General features: G+C 34.6%; 1 long non-coding RNA gene across 1 annotated transcript; it reads right to left on the reverse strand.

Annotated features, from left to right (window-relative positions):
* Nucleotides 1-2,110: 2,110 nt before the first annotated feature.
* LOC149169158 (uncharacterized) lies at nt 2,111-2,960 on the reverse strand. The gene is made up of 2 exons (XR_016259367.1): nt 2,487-2,960; nt 2,111-2,401 (listed from the first exon to the last, which is right to left on the reverse strand). It is a non-coding gene; the product is annotated as an uncharacterized LOC149169158 (long non-coding RNA).
* Nucleotides 2,961-15,245: the final 12,285 nt, after the last annotated feature.

The raw sequence follows: 15,245 nt of genomic DNA on the forward strand, positions 1-15,245 counted from the left end.
TTTTTGGACGAGTACTTTTTTGAATGAATTTTTATTTATAAATATATAAATGGATAAATAATTTATAATTATATTTAAGTGTTGTGATTAAATATTTAAATATAAAAGAAACAATAATTCAAAAATTAAGATTGGAAGGTTAGATGTTTTTTTTCATTGTCCATCCAAAACATATAGGTGGAAGGTCAACAACTCTAAAAGCTAAAGTTCCTAATTACAATTTTTTTTTTTAATTAGTTAGAATAATTTGGGAAAAAACCACCCAATTATCTCAAAAAACCAGATATATCAATTACTTATGACTTTACAAGAGTGAGAGAGCCTACTCCTTGAACATTATCACAAGAGACTAAAAATATTCCTTATAAAATTTGAAATTAAATCAATAAAATAATATCTCATTATACTAACGACTCAATCATCTCAATTTTTTTGTTTTAATAAAGCCTACTGTTACACTAATATAAAAATATAAAAGGTTAAAAAATATACAAGTACTCAACGTAGGGATATATATTAATTTGATAAAGGTGTTTTGTTAGCTTTCCAAGTCTAAGCGTTCATTGTCCCCTTTCACAATTTCCGAGTCTATTTATGCTTGTCCCAATCAATCAAACTCATGGTCGGGGTTAAATTTGACCTTGTTTCCATGTTTTATGTCTTTTTAGACGTCAAATACTTGTTATTTCAAAATATATACATTATTTTTGACTGACTAATAATTTTAAAAACTGTCATATTGACGGGCATGTTAAAAAATGACCAATTTTAATTTGTTTTTATATATATTTATATATGTGATGTCCCCAGTAATTATAAATATTTAATTATTGTAGTTAAACAAACTGGATATTATTATAAGTTATACATTTATTTATTTTGATTAAGCTATACACGAAGTGAATGTCGTAATGATGACAATCATGTATTTCTCACATGTCAGGTAGTTAGGGTAGGCGGTTACCTATCCCTAACTACTTCCTTGAAGATTTATTCTCAAGGAAGGGATCAAGAGGGTATGCGTACCTGAGATCAAAGAAAGGTTGAACTAAGAATGAGAACACCGTGCTAATATGTCAGACAAGATTATTTCGGCTTCACGAAGCTAAGTCTGGTTAGGACCAGATAGTTGTAGCATGTGAAGATTGATAGTTTAAAGAAACATCCTGCATGTGAGGGACAACTCAGGGGGAGACTCAGGCTGGAATAGCTAGTCTCATGGTTGGGAGGAAATTGGCAAGTGACTTTAGAGTCTGGGACTAAGCAGTCGACAAAGATTTGACAAATATTCAGATAAGTATATCCTTGTGTTGTATAGGTAGAAGGCCTACTTTATAGCTGAAAGATTTAATGTGTTGAATTGAAAGAAAGACTTATTTACTGAAAGATTTATTATATACAATTAAAGAAAATATTTACTAATTTGTTGAAGAGAATTAAAGTACAGTTCAAGTAAATCCTTTAAAATAGGATTGCAGGAAATTTAACTTATAAACATGAAATTAGCCCCTACAGGGAAAGAGAGTAAGGAAAACTAAAAGTGTAAGATTAGTAATTGTTTCGATGGAAACAAATCCTTACAGAGCATATAGTTTATACAACTTGAATTGTTACAATGTAAACAAAATCGCAAGAACGGACAAGATTCTGAGTAGAGAATTAGGTTACAGTTCTAATACAGAGAAAAACTAGAACTATCCTAAATATTTCTTATCACACATAACAGGTAACCATTATACCTTTAAAGCTAGAAAATAAATATGAATTGCAAGTTATCAAACATCTGTCAACTAGAAGATAGACTTATCATAACACTCCCTTGAAATCCTCGGTACTGTTAATATACAGGAGGAAATGCTTTTTGACAAAGTTAACTATACAATCAAAATCCGAACTCAATTGGATAAAAGAAAACAATTTGTTCATGAACTCGAGGGTTCCGTCTTAGTAAAGCAGGGACACACCCTCATAAACATAATATTTTTGGGTTATCCCTGTGGGAAACCCATGTTTTAACATTCAGGAAAACCAAGAGTAAGCTGATGCCGAAAGACCCAACTAGACATAAACTTATCAAAAATAAATAGAGAAGCATCTCTTGAAAGACTAGTCTGAACCATCTATGCCGGCATAATTGTTTCCAATGCAGAGAGACTCCATTCTTTACAGAAAGACAAGTTTAAAATTATTACAAGCCAGAATGCAAATTTAACTGAAGATTCAGATGGATTAATCCCTCTCTTCTAACTCTAACACCAAGGGGGTATCATAGCTTGAACGATACACATTACCCGACAACCAAGCATGGATGTAGTTTTGTAAAGCTTGGCATACCGAATGGCAGACTTGAACCCCATCAGTCATTCCGAACTAGAAGGGCGTTGAAACCCTTCAGCAGTACCTAAACAAGAAAAAAAGCATAATCAGAATAAGGAATGTAACAGAGTAAGCGAGTAAGAAAATGCATTGAGAGTGAAACACTGTACCTAGGATTTGAATAGCAATTTAGTCACCACCTTCTGGAATTAAGAGCTTGGAAAGGAGTCTGGTAGACTTGTAGACAGGGTCAGAACCTTAAAATTCAACACATAGACCATTATGGAAGCCAGAGGAAGATGTTAAGTGTAAACCCTACCTATTCGAAGAGCTTGAAACTTTAGACTGAAGATGAACACCCCTACCAGAATCGGGAGAATACCAAGGGTAAGCTGCAATCGAGTGCCATAAGGAGGAGAGTTTCCATATCCACCGTCCGATGGGTTGCCCTCCGGAGAGCCGTGGATGAGGAACTCTTACCGAGGGCATGGCATACAACTGTGCTGCACTCTGAAAATTCCAGAACAACGATTCTGCCAAATATAGGGGCAAACCATAACCTTACAGTTAGAGCTTGGTGTAAGTCATGTACCCAAGGTCGAATTAAACGAATAACAGTGGAACTTTAATGCTAGGTACTCAGATAATTAATTGACCTTAAGTCGTATGGTACCGGGAGGTGACTTTAATGTTATATGCTCAGACATGTAAATGACAAAAGAATTGTATGATGCCGAAAAGATTATACCATACATATGTAACACAATCATTTGCATAGTAATGTCTTTTAAATAAAAAACTATTCTATTAATATAAATTCTGTGCCTTTAAGGTGTAAAAAGTAATGAAAGGTAAGAAATTGACTATCTCATGTTTTATTTTGTTTTTGTCTATTTGTCTTTACTTAGGCATATTAACGTGGGTTTGTGACAATATATATGGTTTATGTCAAGTTTCAACCTTACCTAAATTAAAATTGAAGGGCTATAGGTTTAAATCACTTCAATTAATTGGTACCATGGGTTGGTGAATTTTTACCTCCCAGGCAGATGGACTGTCAAGTATTTATAAAAATTCTGGATTGTACAGTTATTTTAACATTGTATATATGAAAATTTTGGATTGTATGGTTCTTTTAACATTCTTTTCCATTTGACAGATCTATCACATATTTTGTCTCTTTTTGTGATCACTGATATTATGATAATATCAAATCCTATGTGGTGGATTGTGGTCCTAACTCCTGATCATGAAACAAAAATATTGGAACTTAGAAGAGTGTTGGTGTTATAGGTTATAACTTATATTTTTTTTCCTTCTCTTTGCAATTTTTCCATCCCTCTAGTCGGCCAAATGGAGCACTAAAGGATATCGAAAAGTTATACCCCACTCTTTTAGTTTACCTGCCACACAGAGTTGGAAAATAGACCTGAATGATGGAATTATGAAGGGTAAATTTCTTTTAAAAAAAATCAAGATTGTGAAACCTTTTAAATTTGAGAGGTAATTTGGTTTTGAAATTAATTGATTAGAAAATCATCCAACAATTTTACAAGGCAGGTACCTGTCTATTTACTTACAAGTGGCGGATTCCGCCAAATTACCAAAAGGTTGGAGCAGATCTATTGTTTTCATCTTCACGGTTGTTTCTCGGATCTATCCTACGCTCAACATCAAAAGAGGTATGCTCAAATTTGCTTTGGAGTGAAGGAATTTGTTGCAAATTCTTTTGTTTTCAACTTTTGTTCAGATTTGTTTCAATTCATGGGATTGCCAAAAGATGTTAAGCAATTGAGGATGCACACGATCAAAAGAGGTATGCTCAAATTTGCTTTGGACTAAAGGAATTTGATACAAATTCTTTTATTTTCATCTTTTGTTCATATTTGTTTTAATTCATGGGATTGCCAAAAGATGTTCAACAATTGAGGTATTTTTTATTATTAGACATAAACGGTTTCTGTCAATTGGTATGGGCAAGTGTTTTAGGGTTTATGGGTTCTAGATGGGCTTGGATTTTAAAGAAATAGTATTTTTTTTATAAAAGGAACTTGTCGGGTTGTTAGAATTAAGCTTAAATGGAAGCAATGAATTTTATCCAGTTGTGGTTGATTCTTCATATTTGGTTCAAAGTTGGAATCTTTTGGGTAAAGAGGCTTTGCAAATAAAATTATTCACAATACATTAGTTTATTGAGCTAGAAACTCATTCGCCCAAGCATATTGTTTGTATCTCATAATATGGTGAAGGATTAAAAGAAATAAATTAAAATAAAATAAAAACCTAGTGCATTCATGGTTATGATATTTGAAGGTTGTTATGTTAATATTTTCTTAAGATAAAGGGATTTGCAACCATTCAAATGAAATTTTTATTAGTCCTTCCCTAGAGACTATATGACTTTCCTTCTTAGTTTGTTACCTCATTTTTCGTAATTGTAATGGAATTTGGAACCATTATAAAACTTATAGAGTTGAGTTAATTATTTAAGATAGGAGAAGAATAAGCTTGAAAAGTGAAAACCTGATCTATGTTAAAGTGGCAGAGAAGACAAATACAAACAATCGAAAAAAAATCTTAAAGTAAAAACTAAATCAAAATTTGACCCATTTTAAATATGTAGTTGTAAGCTAAGACCTAAGAAATAAAAGAACCACAAAATCTTTAAAAAATTAGCCAAAAACAAAGTTTTTGGAGTGTAATATGAAAGTGCAAAACCTGTTTATATTTGTGATTACAATGTTTCTGGTAGGATAATTATAGTTTAACTAAATCCAACAGTTAGGAACTTGTACCCAGTCCAACCTAGCAAGTGTTGAAGCTCACCCCCCATAAGTGTCAATGGAAATTTTATTTTTGATTACAATGTTTCTGGTAAGATAATTATAGTTTAATTGAATCCAATACTTAGGAAGTTGTGCCAAGTCCAACCTAGCAAGCGCCGAAGCTCACCCCCAGTAAGGGTTAGTGGATAAATTTGGGTTGTGGTCAATGAGGTAGGGGACTAGCCATTGCTGGAAGTGAAGTCAAATTACTGCAATAAAAATTAGAAAAAAAAAAAAAACATTTACAAGTTGCAATTTACCATAGATGTTTAAAATAGATGGTTATTTTTTGGTAAATGAACATTAATTTTATGCCATATATTTTGTTTTCTATGCGAAATTTTATCGTGAATGACCTCAAAAAGTGAGGCTTAAAAAGAAAATTTAAAAAGATTGGGAGAAAACATGTCCAAAAATTTAAACATTAACCCACCAGAAAAGTTAAAAAGTAAAATATTTATGTAATAAAAAAATTCCATATGTAATATGGGGTTTTATAAATTTATTAAATTGAAAAAAAATAGATAGTTTAAATATGAATTAAAGAGAAGATTAAAAAATATAAATTAAAATAAAGTTTTTTTTTGGGTTAAATATATATATATATATATATATATATATATATATATATATATATATATATATATATATATATATATATTTATAATTAAATAATAACCAAAATATGAGAAAAAACAATATAGAAAATGATAATAAAAAAAAAAAGATTTAAATGAGTTAAATACTTTAAAAAATTAATTAATTAATTAATATTTAGAATTATCTATTAATTTAGGGTGATGTATTTACGATCTCTCTGTGTAATAATTTAGGGTGATATATTTACGATCTCTCTGCGGTAATAATTTAGGGTGATGTATTTATGATCTCTCTGCGGTAATAATTTAGGATGATGTATTTACGATCTCTGCGGTAATAATTTACGATCTCTCTGCGTTAATAATTTAGGGTGATGTATTTACGATCTCTGCGGTAATAATTTACGATCTCTCTGCGGTAATAATTTAGGGTGATGTATTTACGATCTCTGCGGTAATAATTTACGATCTCTCTGCGTAATAATTTAGGGTGATGTATTTACGATCTCTTTGCAGTATTAATTTAATATCTTTTATAACGAGCCATTTGCTGTGACTAAAAACTCGTGGGTTTTTACCTTTGGATCTACGGTCAATCCAATCTGGGGCAAGTGTGATCTACAGTCAGGTTTGTTGATATCAGGTGCACACATTCCTTATCTTTTTCTAATACATATTTGCTCATATATTTTCAAGTATGAATATTTCACCACAGCTACCAAAGATTACCAAGGCAAACCTAGCACAGTTACTCTACAAGGCTTTTATGAGTATATAGAGTCTTTAGAGAAACATAGAGAAGAAAGAGAAGTCAAGCTACAAAAAGAGTTAGAAGCCATGCTGGAAAATAAATTTGCATCTCTTGAAAACACGATCCAAAAACAAATAGAAAATAAACTAGAACTATTGGAGAATAAAATGGTGGCAATGGAGACTAGGTTGCAGGTTATAGAAAAACAAAACCAAGATACTAACCAAACATCCCAGCAAGGAGATGTTGATACTTTAGAGAGTTTTAAAATGAAGGACATGATTAAAGAACTAGAAGAAAAAGTTAATAGCTGCCTCACCCTAAATAATGTGGTAGATAAATTAGATATCAAACCAATTAAAGATGAAATGAAAAAATTAATAGAATTAGACCATGAGCGTAACAAAAGGGCCTTGAACCTTATAATCTTCGGTTTAAAAGAGGAGGTAGATGAGGATACTTTAGCCATAGCCCAAACAAAATTACATAATAGATTACAAATTGAAACAACGTGTCTCACAGAAGCAACAAGGTTGGGGAAATTAACTGAGAATAAAGGAAGACTAATCCGACTAAAAGTGAGCTCTACTGATCATAAGTATGACATACTTAGTAAAACCTCTATTCTAAAAGGAACGGGATTATTTATAAATGAAGATCTCATTCCAGAAGATCAAGCAGAATTAAGAAAGGAGGTTCAAAAGGTAAAAGAAGTTAGGAAGGAAGGAAAATGGGCAATAATCAGAAATAGAAAAGCCTTTATCCGAGATAGAAACCAAAAAGATAGTAATAAATAGCAATTCAACATGCTCCAAATTCTTTCTTGGAACTGCCGAGGTTTTCCATGGAACAAAGGCCCCAAGCTAAGTTGGATCTCAAATGATGTTGATATTATTTTGCTTGTTGAAACTTGGGAGCACGAAGAATCTAAGGTCCCTAACATAGATGGCTTTACGCTATGGTCTACCTGGAACAAGCAATCCTCCCGTAGAGGCATTGGGGGAATAGCTTGTTACATTAAGAAGAACATCTCCCCCCATGCTAGGATTTATAAAAACGACCCTTACAACCAATATAGTTGGATAGAGATCACTGACATTAATAATAAAAAGACCTACATAGCAATATGTTATTTTCCCCCCATCAATTCTAACTTCTATAAGAAGAAGAATCTAGATAAAAATAGTCCCTACAATGGTTTAGAGAATGATATTTCTAGCCTAAGGAATGAAGGTAATATCCTTTTAATAGGTGACTTTAATGCTTGAACTTCAAGCAACCAAGCTATTATTCTAAGCAATCATTCCAACCCTAATCCTCTTTGGTTAGACAAAGACCCTACTCTGGCTAGTAGGTACAAAAGGAGCTCTGAAGACCTCAGGGAGAATTTGTTTGGGTTGGAGCTAGTCAAGCTCTGTAGTGCTCAGGATCTCATAATTTTCAATGGTCTAAAGAAGTGGCCCAATTCTAGCCAGATGACCTACATCCATGGGCTTGGTAGCAGCGTGGTAGACTATGTTATTTCTGATCTCCCTTTATACAACGAAATAATAAATTTTGACATCTTAAATGACCACGAGCCTGACTCTGATCATAGGCCTTTACTTATAACTCTCAATTTTGTCATGCATAGAGATCCCATAGAAAATAATCCTTATAGCCAAAAGAACCTAATATTTGATAGAAATAAAAACAATCTCTTTCTAAATGAATTAAAAACTAATTTGCTTCATTTATCTAGTATAGACAACATAGAAGACCTATATCATAATTTTACTACAACCCTCTCATATTATATTAACAAGTTCTCAATTGAAGTTTCAAATAATAAAAGAAATAGCAAAACCAACCCATGGTATGACAAATATTGTAAAAGTGCGAGGAGAGAAATTAAGGAAGTTGTTAATGAATCTCTTAAAATGGGCAAGATAAAAATATACAAAGCCCTAACTAAAAGGAAAAAGAGGTAGTACATTCGTAAAAGACAAGAGAATCTCTTACACCTCTCTAAGGTAGATCCTAAGAAATTTTGGAGGCAGATTCTGACTAGGAAAACTAAAGATAATATAAAATTTCTTTACACGATTGGAATTCCTATCTTAAAAAGCTTTATGAATCTCCAAATGTCATGGATAACTTTGAAACCTTGCTCACAACAAAAGAAGTTTTCTCATTAGAAGACATTGATTTTGGGGTTAAACGCCTGGCAAATGGGAAAGCTAAGGACATCGAAGGTTACCAGGCAGAAATCTTAAAAATTGGAGGTCCTGTCCTCATCCCCCACATCCACAAGCTTTTCAATCAAGCAGTCAAGCAAGGGTTCCCTAAACCATGGACTAAGAGCCTCATTATCCCTATTTTTAAAAGTGGGGATACAAATAACCCCTCTAATTATCAGACCATTATGATCAGCCCTCTCTTAGCCAAGCTATATGGTATTATTTTGGAAAAGAAGTTGAGCATATGGCTTGAAAGTGAAGGTAAGAGGGCTAAAGGCCAAGCGGGTTTTAGAAGGCATCACTCAACAACATACCACCTCGTCACGCTTAGGATCATTGTGGAGGAATGTTGTAATGATAAATCCAATCTCTTTTGTTGCTTTGTGGACTTTAGAAAGGCTTTCAATATGGTTCCTAGAAACAACCTTTGGAATATATTAGAAGAGCTAAAGGTTCCTTTCGAGTTGAGAGCTACCGCTATAAGATTATACAAGAATGTAATTGCCAAGCTAAAAACAAATGAGGGGTGGTCGAAAGATATTAAATATAATATTGGAGTTAAACAAGGTTGTCCCCTCTACCCTACCCTATTTTGCATTTACATCGACAAGCTTGAAGGTTATTTAGAGGAAGCAGGTTGTGCTGGCACGATCTTAGCTGGGATAGTCATCATCCTTCTTCTCTATGCTGACAATATTGTTCTTAGGTGCCCATCTGATCTTGATAAGCAAGTTAGGCTTCTTAAGGATTTCTGCTCTACCATGGGTATGACTGTTAACACTGAAAAAACAAAAGTTATGATTATCAAATCCAAGAAGTACACTTACGCTAATTTTATGTATGACAATAATAACTTGGAGGAAGTGTATTCTTACAAGTACCTAGGAATTGATATTCATCACAAGCTCAACTGGAACTATAGCATTGAGAAAAGGATTAATGGGGGGTGGAAAGCTTATTTTGGTCTTGAAAATAATTGTAAAATGGAAAACCTCGTAATGTGGGATAAAAAGAAGTTCCTCTTTGAAACTTTAGTCATTCATGTTATCTTATATGGATGTGAGTTCTAGAGTTGCAGCATCTCTAGAGAATCTTGGAGAAAGATTGAGCAAATCTAGAAGCGTTTTATAACGTATAACCTGAAAATTAAAAGCAATACACCCTATCCTATTATCCTTATAAAAGTAGGTCTTTCCCCTATCGAGAGCCTAGTTATGACTAGGATTCTATTGCACAAGCACAAACTCAATAACATAGGAGATCATAGACTTCCTAAGCTAGCTTTAAATTCTAGCCAAAACCACCTAAGGCTCAAGCGGGGATGGTATAAAGACACAAAGGCCTGGTTAAACATTTGGGAGATCAACGAGAATGATGCTTTGCAAAACATTAATAACATTAAAAATATTGTTACTTCTAAGTTCAAAGAAAAAATGTGGTGTGAGAAAGATTTAGCAGCTAAAAGAAAATTAAGTTATTATAAGAAGGTCACCCCACCCTAGAAGATCAAAAGTATCTCTCTGTTTTAACTAGCTCAAAGAAGAAAATTAATATAGTGAAGATTAGAATGAACTCACATGAGCTCCATAGTGAAACAGGTCGTTGGGCAGTTCCTAAAACGCCATGGATGGAAAGGATTTGCCATCTCTGTGAGAATAGGAACATTGAGGATGAAAACCACTTCCTCTTAGAGTGACTCACGTACAACCACATTAGATCTCAGTTTCATAATCTTTGTCGCAACACTGACCTTCCTAGCCTTTTACAATGTCAAAATTATAGTGAGCTCGGGAGGCTTCTCTCCAAGTTTTTTGAGCATAGGAATAAAATCTTAAATCAAACTAAATAATTTGTTTCTTTAGGTCCGATAGACCAAAGTTTGGTCTCAGTGGACGTTAACCACCACCATCATCATCATAATTTTTATTTTTATAACTTAATTTATCTAAAAAGAAATGAATATATATATATAAAACTAACTTTGTAAATAAAATAATTAATTGAATAATATTTATTCATTAAGTTTTATTTTTATTAATTCATTAATTATTAACACATTAATTTAAAAATTAACTATAAATTTAATGATTTAAAAATTAAATAAAAAAAAATTAGTTGTGAATGTTTCATTTAATTATTTTTATTTATTTTGAATATTTTATTTGTAATTATAATTTAATTAATTTAAAAATTAACTATAAATTTAATAATTTAAAAATTAAATATAAAAAAATAGTGGCGAATATTTCATTTAATTATTTTTCTTTATTTTGAATATTTTATTTGTAATTATAATTTAATTGATAAAATTTACAAAAGTATATTTATTCTACTTATTCGAATTTGATTTAATTAATTTTAAGAATTAAAAATATTTTGAATAAAATTCTTTAAAATTGTAAATATATCAAATAATTAATTTTTAAATTAGACTAAATTTATTAATTTAAAATAATATTAAAGTTTTGTATAATAAATAATTTTTGGAAAAAATAATTTAACTAAATCAAATGTATTTTTTACTTATCTTATTTATAAATTATTTAAATACAATTACTTTTTTTTAATAAATTTATAATTTTTTTAAATATAAAAATAATATATTACTAAATCACGCTAATATCAATGGAGACAAAATATCTAATTTCTTTTTTTTGTTTTTGCTAAAGCAAGAACCGTACCTTCTATTTCATTAAATCGGAAAACAAATTACATAAAATACAACAATTCCAAAGGAACTGTGGGCCAAAGAAATATCAAACCACATAAAGCTTAGGTCACCGAGCTAAAGGCTTAAAGCCGAGCCAAGGTCCCACAATCAAAACTACAAAACCCACGAAATACAAACAAAAGCCGAGACAGTTCGATCCCCCTTTAGAGATCAGACAGTCGGGGCTTAAATCGGGGCAAGAACATGCAACCACTTTAAAATTAGAAACGGACCCGATGAGGAAATAGGGACTGTTCTAAAAGGATTTCGCGTCCGAATAGGGGGATAATCCTCGAGCATGTAGTCCGCCCAAAATCCACCAATACCCATCATGAAGCGCAACAAGCACAGAAGATAAGGCACACCCGGACCTGCATACTTAACCTCGATCATTGAATCACCTCGCCAGATCCAACGGCGGAGGATAATATCGCAAGACCTAAAAGCACGGAAAATGACCACGCGATAAACGCCCTGGACCCACCAACATGCACGCTTAATCTTGACCGTGGATTCGTCGTGCTTGATCCAACGGCTGTGGGACATATTGCACGCGCCAAAAGCACTGAGAATTACCACACGATGAGGGCGGTATTCCTTCCCGTCCCTTGGCCACGTGTTGCTTTGTGAGTGGAATCACTCCCAACTCCGAAAAACCACTTTCAGCTTGAAGGCCTTGCGATAAACCAGAAACCACCCAACGAGCGGTCTTGCCACCACAGAAAGAAAAACTGGGGTTTTTGAGTCTACGCGATAAACGCCATGGACCCACCAACATGCTCGCTTAATATTGACTATAGAATCGTCGTGCTTGATCCAACGACTATGGAACATATCACACCCGCCAAAAGCACCGAGAATTACTGTGCGATGAGGGCGGTATTCCTTCCCGTCCCTTAGCCACATGTTGCTTTGTGAGTGGAATCGCTCCCAACTCTGAAAAACCACTTTCAGCTTGAAGGCCTTGCGATAATCCAGAAACCACCCTGCGAGCGGTATTGCCACCACAGAAAGAAAAACAAGGGGTTTGAGTCTGTCGAGAGAGCCAGGAATCTGGTCCCTCGCACCAACCCATCTCCTCGGGCGACTGAATTAAAGGAGGCTGAAAATTCCTCCATCTAGCCGTCTATCCGAGAAACAACGTCTGCCAAGCAACCTCCTCCAGAGACTTCTACATTTGTTCTTGCCAGGGTTGAGGAGGCCAACAGTGACCTGCATCCCAAAAATGACCTTACTTCGGAAATAACACTTCATAAATAAACAAAAACATTTCATCAATAGACCAAATCAATTAGACCCCGTCTTTGTGGCTCTATTGCGAAACACCATTCTATCATCATCCGCCTGATCTTGACACAACACCTTTAATCTATTCTGAGGCATCTCTTGCCAACTCAGCTCGACCCAGCTTTTGGTGCAGAGCACCCCTTGATTGGCCAGGATGTCCGCCAATTTATTTTTTGTCCTTAGCACATGGGTAAAACTCACGGTACGTAAGCCTAGGAGGTGAAGTTGAATCCGTTGAAAGACCTGAAGCAACCTCCAGTGTTTTGAGACTTTTTTGGCTCCATGCCATAGCTGATTCTCTTGACCGAGTTAATGATTAACTCAGAATCAGCTTCAACTATTATATTTTGGAGATTATTCTACTTCAGGAATTCTAAACAATGCTCAAGAGCCATTAATTCTGCCATATTATTCGTGGCTCTTCCCAAATGGAAATGGAAAATAAAAAGGATACAACCATTCTCATCCCTTAACACCCCTCCAAAGCTAGCAATACCCGGGTTGCCTTTTGAGGCCCCATCAATGTTGTATTTCAAAAAACCCTGTGGGAGGGGATGCCAGTAATCCTGCTTAGTGTCCAGTTTCATTACCTTCCTATCCAAGCCCTGTGGTATAAGCCCCTGCATACCCAACTGAAGAAGTATCTGCATTTTAGCTTCTGAAGGTGGATTCTTTAGGGAAGTTCTCACATTAGTACCTACCGCCTCCTTAAGTTGTCTTAAGATCTGCTAAAAAATGCGTTGGGAGGAACTTTTTTCATTTTTGAAGGTTCTTTTGTTCCTTTCTTTCCAGACATTCCATATTATGAAGCTTGGCGCTAAAACCCAAAATGAGCAAAGAAATTCATAATCAGAGAAGTTTCGTCTCCAGTTATTTAGGGTGTTGATAATGCTTCCTTTGTCCCTGTCTGTTTGTTGGAAAATAGTGGCAAAAGTATCCCACAAATTGGAGGTGAAAATACAATCATTAAGAAGGTACTCCATTGTTTCCTCCTAGGCCTCACAGAGCTGGCATCTGGAAGGGCCCAGAACACCCCTCTTCCGAATGTTTTCCCAAGTCAGAATTTTCTTATGATGAACCAGCCACATGAAGAGTTTGATCTTCATCCATCCTTGATGCCTCCATAGGTTCTGCCAAACCCTATTTGGTACATTGGAGTCCAGCTCAAGGAGTTTGCGTTTTGCCTCCTTAAGATTGAAGGTACCTTCATTATTGTTACCCCATCTAAGTTGGTCATGCCCACCTGTCACTAAAATTTTCCTTTGGTCCAACATTTTCAGAAGTGCCTCAGCTTTTGCTTTCAAGGGGCTATCATCCTTGTAATCTATATTCTTCCAGGTTCTCCATTTTCCTTCACTATTGGTTTGATCCCAAAAATCTTTTACCCTAAGAAACCCTTTGGTATCAGTTTCTTTCTTGAGGTCCAGAAAGTCCTCTCTTAACAATGCAGGTTCTTATTTCCATTTATCCTCCCAAAACAAAGCAAGATCTCCCTCTCTGATTTCCCAGAAACTATTCTTTTGTACTAAGCTTTTATTCTCCCAGGCCTTATTTCAGATGTGTGAGCCTTTTATGATGTCATTCATCCTTATGTGATCATTGTCTTGCCAAGTGCTGAAATATTTTTCTTTCCAGATACTAGCCCACTGAGCCTTTGGATCTTTTACCCAACACCACCATAATTTGGCCTTTAAGACTTTGCTTAGTACTTCCGAATCATCCAATCCAAGACCCCCATGATATTTAGGTTTGAAAATCTTATCCCATGCTACCAAGGCCCATTTCTTTCTCTGCTCCCCCTTACCCCAAAGAAAGTCTCTTTGAATGGTTCTAAATTGTTGCAAAACTCCTTTTGGAGTTGGAAGGGCTGATAGCATGAAGACGGGGATAGATTAAAGAATAGCTTTTGTAAGCACTAATCAACCAGCCAAGTTTAAAGATCTCGTAGTCCATTTCTTGATTGTATCTTGCATCTTGTTAATCACCGGCTCCCAAATTCTTGTGTGCAAAGGTTTATCAGTTACAGGAACTCCCAAGTATTTGGAGAGAAGGACATCCCTTTGAAAGCCCAGAATTCTGGAGATATTTCTCTGAATATAAATATTGGTATTAAAGAAAAAAATCTTAGATTTGGAGAGATTGACTTCCATACCTGTAGCCATGGCAAAGTCACACAAGATTTGTTTATAGGCTAGAGCTTCTTTGACCGTGGGGATTCCCTGCAGCATGGTATCATCAACAAATTGTTGATGGGACAAAACCTGTCCAGTCTCAAAAAGTTGGAGCCCCTTGATGTTGCCAACTTCTTTCCCATGCTTGATTGACCGACCAAGTCCTTCCATCATGAGGATGAAGAGAAAGGGAGAGAGCGGATCTCCCTACCTGAGGCCTCTTGAAGAAGTAAAAGTCTTGGAGGGAGACCCATTAACCAAAATTGAAAAGCTAGAAGAAGTTACCATGGCCATGACCCATCTTACCCAGTTATGATCAAACCTAAAAGCTATAAGGACCTTCTTGATATGGGTCCAATTCAACTTA

This window comes from Pinus tabuliformis, chromosome 4_2, assembly GCF_031772625.1.
Source record: "Pinus tabuliformis cultivar Carrire ecotype Pingquan chromosome 4_2, CPIR1, whole genome shotgun sequence".
In the NCBI taxonomy this organism is placed as follows: domain Eukaryota; kingdom Viridiplantae; phylum Streptophyta; class Pinopsida; order Pinales; family Pinaceae; genus Pinus; species Pinus tabuliformis.